Source organism: Gadus chalcogrammus, chromosome 2 (genome assembly GCF_026213295.1).
Source record: "Gadus chalcogrammus isolate NIFS_2021 chromosome 2, NIFS_Gcha_1.0, whole genome shotgun sequence".
NCBI lineage: Eukaryota > Metazoa > Chordata > Actinopteri > Gadiformes > Gadidae > Gadus > Gadus chalcogrammus.
The window spans coordinates 18728030-18737800 of record NC_079413.1 but is presented as its reverse complement, the minus strand read 5'-3'; the positions used below and the strand labels follow the sequence as shown (position 1 = coordinate 18737800).

Genomic DNA, 9771 nt, shown 5'->3' with positions numbered 1-9771 from the left:
TCACTGGTGTGAAATTCATTTCCACAGCTTTTTCTTTCGAGTTATTTTCTATGTTTGGATTTGTAAACAAATATTTCCTCCTCAGAGATTGTTAACTCTCTATAATGTTGGGGGAAAATAGAAAAAAAATAGATTTATATCACAGCTTTTCTGGTGCAGAGCTTAGTTTATGTGAACACAGGTATCTGTTCAGAGCAGACAAACTGAAGGTTGGACAGGCTCTGACCCGATGGTGAGCCCAGGCCTAGCTCCTGACCTAGCTTAAAACACAGTGGGCGCTAGCCTCGGGCTAACGTTAGCCTCGGGCTAAGTTTACCCTCGGGCTAGGTGCTGTTCTGGAACATTCTTGAGTCAAATGTGTGCTCTTCTAAAGCCGTGTGGTTCAGTCATGGTCGGGTCACGCTGGGCACTGGTCTCGAACTGGTCAGGAACTGGTCGGGTTACGTGGGCAGGGCCGACGGACTGCGGGGGAAAGTGAGGCAGTCGTGGGGGGGCCCAAGGCAGAGGGGGGGCCCATGGCAATAAAAGAGGTACTGATGGGGGGGGGCCCATCAGTACCTCTTGTATACAGGGCCCAGGATTTGGTGCAACGGCCCTGCACGTGGGTACTGGTCAGGAACTGGTCAGGTCACGGTGGGTACTGGTCGGGAACTGGTTGGGTAACGATGGGTACTGCCCAGATGCTGGTCGGGTACTGGACGGGTCTCAGTCAGACCCTGGCCCGCTACACCGAGCTTTCTGATTGGTCCATTGGTTCAGGAGGACTCAGGTTGCCATGGTTCCCGTTCTGCTGTGGCGCTGTGGTGAACAGACAGAATCTCCTCTCCACTGGCATCTTGGTTCCTTGTATCAAACCACACATTCCCATAATATCCCCCTTAATAACCTCACGACAGAACAACTTTAAACACCATTAAATACTTGCACTTTTTATATTTTAAACCAATAATCAACCATCTACTATACTTTTATTTTGAAAGTTTATACTATTTAAATATTCATTGCTGGGGAACAGCCAATGAGCAGCCAGTACCTGTGGGTGTAGATGCAGTACAGCGCCCCCATCAGGGCCACACCCATCAGGAAGGCCGTGAACACGATGCCGATGAATGGCAGCGCCTCTATCACTGAGCCTAAACCGCAACAAACAGAGGAGCTAATCAGTTAGCATATGAAGCTACCGCGTCTATCACAGAGTCTAGACCACAACACACAGACAAGCTAATTAGTTAGCTTATGAAGCTACAGCCTCCATCACCGAGCTTAGACCACAACACACAGACAACCCCATCAGTTAGCATATTAAGCTACCACCTCCATCACGGAGCCTAGACCACAACACACAGACAAGCTAATCAGTTAGCATATGAAGCTACCGCCTCGATCACCGCGCCTAGACCACAACACACAGACAAGCTAATCAGTTAGCATATGAAGCTACCGCCTCCATCACGGAGCCTAGACCACAACACAAAGACAACCCCATCAGTAGTTAGCATCGAGCTAACATATAGCAATCAGAATCTAAAGATTCAGATTTACTGTTGGATTAAAGTGCTTTATTCAACCAGTGTGATGTTGAGTCACCTTCTCTAGAAACGTGTTGATCTGGTGAGTAGTTAACAGCGCTTTAAGTAATTTCATATCACTAAGCAGAACATGGGTTTGTGTCTGATGCTCAACGTTTTGATCCAGATATCAGAGTAACGTGGAAGGAGATATATATATATATATTCCCAATTTCGTTGTATAGGTGACTGTACAATGACAATAAAGTCTATCTTTATCTTTATCTTATATGAAGGGTTTGTGTCTGTAAGGGTGGAACTGGCAGACATAACCTCTGAGGTAGTAGACTGTAATGTCCTGCTGTAACGTCAGGACAACGGGATCAGGGGAATGTTGAGGTAGGTCACACTCACCACGCGGGTCCGGGTCGAGCGCGCTGGGTCTGCGGGGCCGCGGGCCAGCAGAGGGCGCCAGAGGCCGGCCCGCCCCCGGGCTGAGGGACGGGGTCACCATGAGGGGCTGGGTCACCACCATGGGCCGGCTCAGGTTCCTCTCCTCACACTGGAGCACACGGAGGAACAAATCAGGCTGCAACCCCTCACAGACGGGATCCCTCCGTCTGTAGTAATAATAATATTAATAATAATAATAATGCATTTGATTTATGGGCGCCTTTCTTGACACTCAAAAAAAAATGCAAATCAAACATTCATAAGAGCAAGCAAGCGGAAAAAAACCATAATAAAACAAGAGAAAAGAGTGGGGCCATTCTAGTCCCAAGAATGCAACTGACTCAAAGGGAGTAGGCTTGTCTGAATAGATGAGTTGTCAGGTGAGATTTGAAGGTGATAATGGAACTGGAGTGTTGGATGTTATGAGGCAGAAGTGTTCAAGGGGGGGGGGGGGGGGTGGGGGGGGGGGGGGGGCTGAGCAACTGAATGCTCTTGACCCCATGGTAACCAGGCGAGCAGGAGAGGGTGAGCTCGAGGATGAGGGACCTGAGAGAACGGGTGGGGGTCTTGATATGGAGGAGCTCGGTAAGATACTGAGGGGCAAGATGGTGCTTGGCACTTGGTTCTAATGAACGTCCTGACTGTACCAACAAGCAATATGTTGTTGTTTCTCTTTCGTCTGACATATGGACTAATTGTAAGTCGCTTTGGACAAAAGCGTCTGCTAAACGCCTTGGTGTAAATGGGGTGTGGGGGGACTGTGCTGAGGTGCTTCCTCCACCTGCTGGCCTGGAGGAGCAGAGGTCAGGCGGGGGATGGGCTGCCCCTCCGGGCCAGGGCGTCCTCGGCGGGTTCTCCTCACTGGAGGAGCCGGAGGAGCAGAGGAGGAGTCGGCAGTGGAGGAACTGCACGGAGGCGTTGTAAAACTGGCGGCAGGACGAAGCTGATACCTCAAAGGACTGCGCCTCCTCTTCCTTCTCCTCCTCGACCTCCTGCCGGACCAGAGTCTTCCTCCTCTGCTTCACCTCCTCCATCTTCATTCGTCTCTACGGACGCGTCATGGGCGGGCGTTTCTCTCCTCCTGGACCCTCATCACCTCCTCCTCCTCCTCCGCCTCCTCCTGCTCATCCTGACTCCTCCTCTCCTGCTCGACGGTCTCCTCCACCAACTACTCCCGTCACACCGCCTCCCCCATCTCCCTCCCCATGGCCTCCTCCCCCCCCAGCTCCTACCTCACTTCCTCCTCCCTCCCCACCTCCTCCCTCCCCACCTCCGCCTCCTCCCCCACCTCCTCCCTCCCCACCTCCTCCTCCCTTCCCCCCACCTCCTCCCCCTCTCTCTCCCTTCCCACCTCCTCCTCCCCTCCCCCCACCTCCTCCCCCTCTCTCTCCCTTCCCACCTCCTCCTTCCCCAGCCCCACCTCCTCCCCCTCCCGTGCCCCCCCTCCCCCCCGGTCCTCCCTCCTGCCCTCCCCCCCTCCAGAGCTGGGTGAGGCTGAGGGAGGGCTGGGCGGGCAGCGGTCCCTGATGAGGGGCCAGTAGGGGGCACTCTTGGGGTCCGACTCGGGGGACACCACACAGGACCGGAGCTCCAGGCTGCCGGCCAAGCGGCCCGCGGAGGAGATCTGGAGGGAGAGAGAGAGCAGGGGGCTTCAGAGGAACACCAGGAGGACCGGGGGACCAGAGATCCACCATGGAGCTATTGAGAAGTTAATTAACAGCCTCGGTGCTAATGAGAACCTTGTCAATAGCTTCTCATTAGCTCCGAGGCTGTTAATTAATAGCTACTATAATTTATTAAAAAAAATGAATACATAAAGACGAAAAATATATGTTCTACCTAAACACACACACACACACACACACACACACACACACACACACACACACACACACACACAGACACACAGACACACACACACACACACACACACACACACACACACACACACACAAACACACAAACATACAGACACTCATTGACAAATACACACTCAGACAGACACACACATGCACACAAACACACACACAAAGACCCCCCCCCCCCCCACACACACACACACACACACACACACACGCACACACACATACCTCCACGTAGACGCGGTGGTCTGCGATGACCACACAGGGGCCGGTCCGGCTCCTCTGGAAGCTCTCAGAGACGAAGAGTCTGAGGGCAAGGACTGGCCCCGCCCTCACAGGCCCCGCCCCGACCGGCCCCGCCCCAACCGGCCCAGCCCTGACATGCCCCGCCCTGACATGCCCCGCCCTGACAGGCCCCGCCCCGACCGGCCCAGCCCTGACAGGCCCAGCACCGACTGGCCCATCCCCGACCGGCTCCGCCTGGAGTGTGGGGGCCAAGAGGAGGTCCCCCCCCCCAGAGCCCGGGTCCGGGGGTACCCCACCCAGAGAGGTGGTGACCTCATCGTCATCCGGAGGAGACGCACAGAAACAGCTGATCTGCAGAGGAGGAGGAGGATGGGGGGGGGGGGGGGGGGGGAGGAGGATTAAATGGAAGAGGAGAAGTTAAGCACACGCAACAACCATCACTACCACTCATTCATAAAGAGTCTTCTATTGTTACTGTGGTTGTTTGTCGCACACATACACATACACACACACACACACACACACACACACACACACACACACACACACACACACACACACACACACACACACACACACACACACACACACACACACACACACATGCCCCTCACCTGAATGCGCAGGGGCCCGGTGGTTTGGGGGCCGTTTGTAGGGAGGGGGCGTGGCTGCTCTCTCCAGATGAACACCTGACCAGAGATGAGCAAAAAAAAGTTGTTGCCACCCAGAAAACGTCATGTTTTCCATGAAAACTCACTTTTATTCAATCGCTTTCAGCTGTGCTTACAGAATTGCAAAAGGGTTTTCTAATCATCAGTTAGCCTTTTCACACGATTAGCTAAACAATTTACCATTAGAGCACAGGAGTGCTGGTTCCTGGAATTTGGCCTCTGTACACCTGTACAGAGGCCTATTCTTTGAAAACAAATGCAGATGGCTAGCGTAGAAGTGCATGGGAAAGGGTCAGAGTTGTTATGACAGTGTTGTAAAATATCTACTACGAAGCTGTAGGGAGAGCTGTGTAGAGAAAAGAGTGAGCGAAAACCGAGAAAACAGCGAAGAAATGGCCGATCCTGCATAGTGGAGAAGGGTCCAGCTGCAGGCTTGGGCGTTCCCGTCATGACACAAAAACGCCCATCGGGCGTTCCCGTCATGACACAAAAACGCCCATCAGGCGTTCCTGTAGCGTTTCATCGATCACTCAAGAAGAGGTGAGTGAGTTTCGCAAGGCATGCTGGGTATGCTACCCTTCCTTTTTTGGCGGTTTTACCTCGTAGTAACTTTCCAGAAAAACGAAAGGGTTATGATCAGAGATTATGTCAGTAAGTATGATATTGTTTAATTGACAACATTGGCTGTGAAGTATTCTCATTTAAATCACTGATAAGCTGTGGTATCTTTGTATCCGAATTCGAATCGGATATAAATACTCGTGACAAGCATGGTTCGGTGGCAGCGAATGCTGAAATCAGCAACGTTTAAGACGGTTTGTAGGTAGGGTAAAGTTTGCAGCGAAGGCTTTGCCGATTATTTTACTGTGAGGTTAACATTACCAAAGTACATTGTTAGTTGGATGTTAAGGTGTCAGCTGGCATGGTAAGAGGCATGAAATCGCGGCCACTCTGCTTCGTTGTGGTGACACACGCATCGGATTAAACTGTGCATGTAAACGTACTAGTACGTCTAAACTAACTAGTATGTTTACATGCATGGCATATCAGAGAATTCTGTCAGTCGGTCGCGGCGCAACGAATGAATAAAGATCGTTAGCACTCTGAAAAACATGACAGATGTGCCCTCAGTTACTACTTTATTACCTCGTTGATGACCAACGTTTAGGAAAACATGTACTTTTAATTCACCCTTGGGTGAAATCGAAGCGTAGTGTGTACTGAATGCGTGTTGATGATGATGCATATGAATTGCAACTTACACGTCTTCCAAACCTTTTCAGTACCCTGGCACATGCTTTGTCCAATGGACCATGGAAGGGACTTTACTTGGCTGACGAGGTAAAACGTGTGGCTGGCGCACGATTCATTGCATCTCGTAGAGTAGCATTCACTGGTAGACAGGCAGGCCTCTAGATTGTTTATTATGATTTAATGAAGTGTTCCTATGTGACGCTCATGGGCCCTGGTTGCTGCTAAATGCTTGTTGAAAGTGCATTGTGCACTTTTTGTATGTAGCTACAAAATGAGGGTGGATATCACTTTATAGTTTATAGGCATTATATACTAATAAGAATCATTGACAAATCACATTCCCCTTTTACCACCACAGGACGCACCTCACCAGTATCAGAGCAACAGCTGTGGGGTGTTTATGCTGATGGTGAGATGCATTATTTTCAGAAATGATGACTAGTTTGCAAAACAACTCATTTGCATGTTAATTTCAGTACGCAATGTATTCTACCCTCAAAAGCAATATGATTTCAGTGAGGTGAGTTCTTTCTAATCTCAATCAGATGTGTAGCATGAAATATAAGGCTTTTAATAATTTAGTCATCCTTACTGGAGGCTACAATTAACATGCATCATAGGTCATACACATTACTTTGTCTTCAGGTACTGCACTTACGGGAGGAGATGGCTACATCTTCACAATAATTTACACTGCCATAGTACACTGCTAAACAGTACTGTAACATGGATTTGTATTGGGCTATGAAGTCATTTAAAGCATAATTTTACTTTTCAGGGGGACATGCTCTCTATCAGGAGGTGGTGGTTTGACAGCTGTTGGAGACCTTTATGCTTGAAAGGTTTATATACTGTGTCCATGTTGCTATTTACTTATTTTTGGTGCTCACGAAGATCGTAGCCAATACACTTGTCTCTCCGTCTCTAGGCTAGCCCTGCAGAACTAGCTGGCTCCTTCTCACCCTCTCCATCTCCCCATCTCAGTCACACCTTCCAATCACTAAGCAGTGAAAGGTATTACATACTATGTCCATACTTTTCTATTTACGTATATTCTCTCTTGCTCTTTTCTCAGACTTTTGATCGATCAGTGATTGCCTTTTTGTTTAATGGTGTGGGTAGTGTTGGTCTGGGCTTGTGTGATTGAAGGTTGATCATAATCCCTGTTTCTCTCCCTCTCTCTCGCTCTCCTTCACTCTTTTTCGGCTCTCTCGCTCTCTCTAGCCCTGCAGGACTAGCTGGCACACCAAGCTCACCCTCTCCATCTCCCCATCTCAGCCACACGCTCCAATCTGGCACAACAGAGGACAGGCCATTCTTACCACCCAAAGTCCTTCAGCAAATTGTACAAGAGACGCTGAGACTGGACATGGCGATGCTTGGCGTGTTCAACAGGGTTTCAAAAACATTCCGAGAACTTATCAAGCCTCTCCATCATTCCATATATATAAATGACAGTTTGGCAGGGGACATTAAGCTTAATAAAGACAATCTCATATACATAACGGTTAGAAAGATGTACAACAATGCAGGCTGTGTCAGTGGCCTTGCGCTACGCCTCAAAGGCTTCTCAAAAAAGAAGAATTGGCCTAGCGCACCCCTGGTACTGAGGCACGTTGCATATGCCAGGTTTGTCATAAAAGATGTCTGCCTAGCATAATGTTCTTTTATTACTCCTTTTTCGTTTTATTTGGGACGTCTTTTTTTGCAATCCCTTTCATTTGTAAATGTACATACTACTGTAGTAAATGTATCTGCCCAGAAATGCTGGTATTTTATTACTCCTTTCTTTTTTGTTTTTGTGACAAATGCTATACGATGTATGTAACATACATTTGTGCCTACGATGTATGTTGTAAGGTTAATTGTTACAGAGCAATTACTGTATTTTGTCTTTATTGAAAACATTCAGTGGGAAAAGTAAGTGAACACTTGGAGTCAAATGGCCTACTGTTTGAGCCTTCATAGTGTCTGGTAACTGGATTTGAACTGCATAATGTCCCAAGTGTTATTTTAATCTATTAATTATTTAATTTGGGCATATTCTTAAACTATACCAAACATCTCACTTATACCTAATACACTACCTATACTAACCCAGAAGATAATGAACATGAGATCATGGAGCCTCCCTCCCTGTAATGAGGGGGAATGAAGTTTGGGCCGAGATTCGACGCATAAAAGTAAGCTAACATTCTGTAGGCCTAGCTGGCTAACGTACCCGTATTACGAGATCGAAGAAGAAGGGGGCGCTAACGTCAGTTTTATGCTGCCCATACTACTAGATCGACGAAGAAGAACGGGGCGTTCCAGCCTGCGTAAACGAGAACGCCCACCACACGAGAACGCAGGGGGGGGGCGTTTTAGTCTGCGTGAACGGGAACGCCCACGACACGGGAACGCCCATTTGTGTCTGCAGTCGGATGATATTGGCATAGTGGGCCTTTAACATTATTGCATAATGTATAAAAGCCTGATATTGCATTCTTAAATGTTTGTGGGTTTTAATCGCAACACACACCTCACTAAACACACACCGCCACATGTAGATATCCCATTAAAAAACAGCTCTTTCCAGCTAGAATAGTAATTTACAACATTAACAATGTCTCATTTAATGTAATCTTCATTGAAAAAACTGTGCTTATCTTTAAAATATAAAGGCACATTTTGAAGTGACCGAAAACATTTTAATGTTATTGTAATTATTGATCCATCGCTGAGTTAATTGACATTGAGGTCCAATCAAAGCTCTCCACTTCCACTGTTTCCTTTTGATAAAACAATATTAAGCCAAAGTGCTTTTCTCCAGTCCAACCGTGTCCCTCTTCATCCTCCCCCCGCTGTCTCTGACTGCCCGGTTAAACCATCTTTTGTTTGGGGCAGAGCGACCCGGGTCATTGCTGCTTCAGAAGCTTAATTGGACGAAACTACCAATTAACAAACACTCCCAGCCCACAGCAGCTGCCAGCGAAACCCGAGGGCTGCTGCCATATGGAAAGCCAAGAAGGCCGGCCGGTTTAGCTCTTTTACTGCGCCATTCTAGGGCCGGATTGTGGCCTTCTTGGCTTTCCATAACACCTTGCGCCCACTGCATCCGTCCGTTGACTGATCCCCATTGACTTTGAATGGGGACAGACGCGCAATGCATTGTGGATCCCGTGCACTCCGTTGCCCTCAAAAAGTTGAAAAATGTTCAACTTTTTTTCGGCAGCGACGGATCTGTCATCCAATCAGATCGGGTGTGCAAATTTAAGCACTGTGACACTACTCTGGCTCTGACGACCGTGGAGAGCTCCCCCATCCGTCAGCCACGCCTTCCGACGTCCTTTGACGGACGGTGCAGTGGGCACGAGGCGTAAGGGTCCCTCTCGCTCTGCACATCTGAAAGCTAAATCTGGTGGTTAATTTAAATCACCTATTTAATTTAAATCTCTTATTTAGTTATAAAGCTCTTATTCGATTTTGAAGTCTTATTTTATTTGGAATCTTTATTTCATATAAAATTTAAAATATCTTTAATATTTAATCTAGAATAAAATTGTTGACTCTTATTTAAATGTATCACTGCGGTCATAGCATTGATTCAAATCTCAGACCACCATACTTTATATTCCAAGCAAAGCCCCCTTTAGGATGCTAGCTTCCCGCTAGCATCCCGCTAGCTTCCCGTTAGCTTCGCATTAGCCGCCCCCAGCCAACTCTCCTCACCGTGTTCTTGAACTGCACCCCCCTGGGATGGCCCTGCAGCGCACCCTCCGTCCCACAGGAAATGAC

General features: G+C 48.4%; 1 long non-coding RNA gene and 1 pseudogene across 4 annotated transcripts; one reads left to right on the top strand and one right to left on the bottom strand.

The window, feature by feature from the left end:
- Window positions 1-440: 440 nt before the first annotated feature.
- LOC130402229 (transforming growth factor beta receptor type 3-like) overlaps window positions 441-9771 on the bottom strand; it is a 13826-nt pseudogene continuing 4495 nt past the window's right edge.
- LOC130397669 (uncharacterized) lies at window positions 5159-7314 on the top strand. Of its 4 annotated transcripts, XR_008900260.1 has the most exons (7): window positions 5159-5280; window positions 6024-6081; window positions 6353-6403; window positions 6471-6514; window positions 6773-6836; window positions 6923-7008; window positions 7219-7314. It is a non-coding gene; the product is annotated as an uncharacterized LOC130397669 (long non-coding RNA). The 4 variants fall into 4 exon arrangements; XR_008900266.1 differs by lacking the exon at window positions 6471-6514; XR_008900254.1 differs by having other exon boundaries at window positions 6471-6836.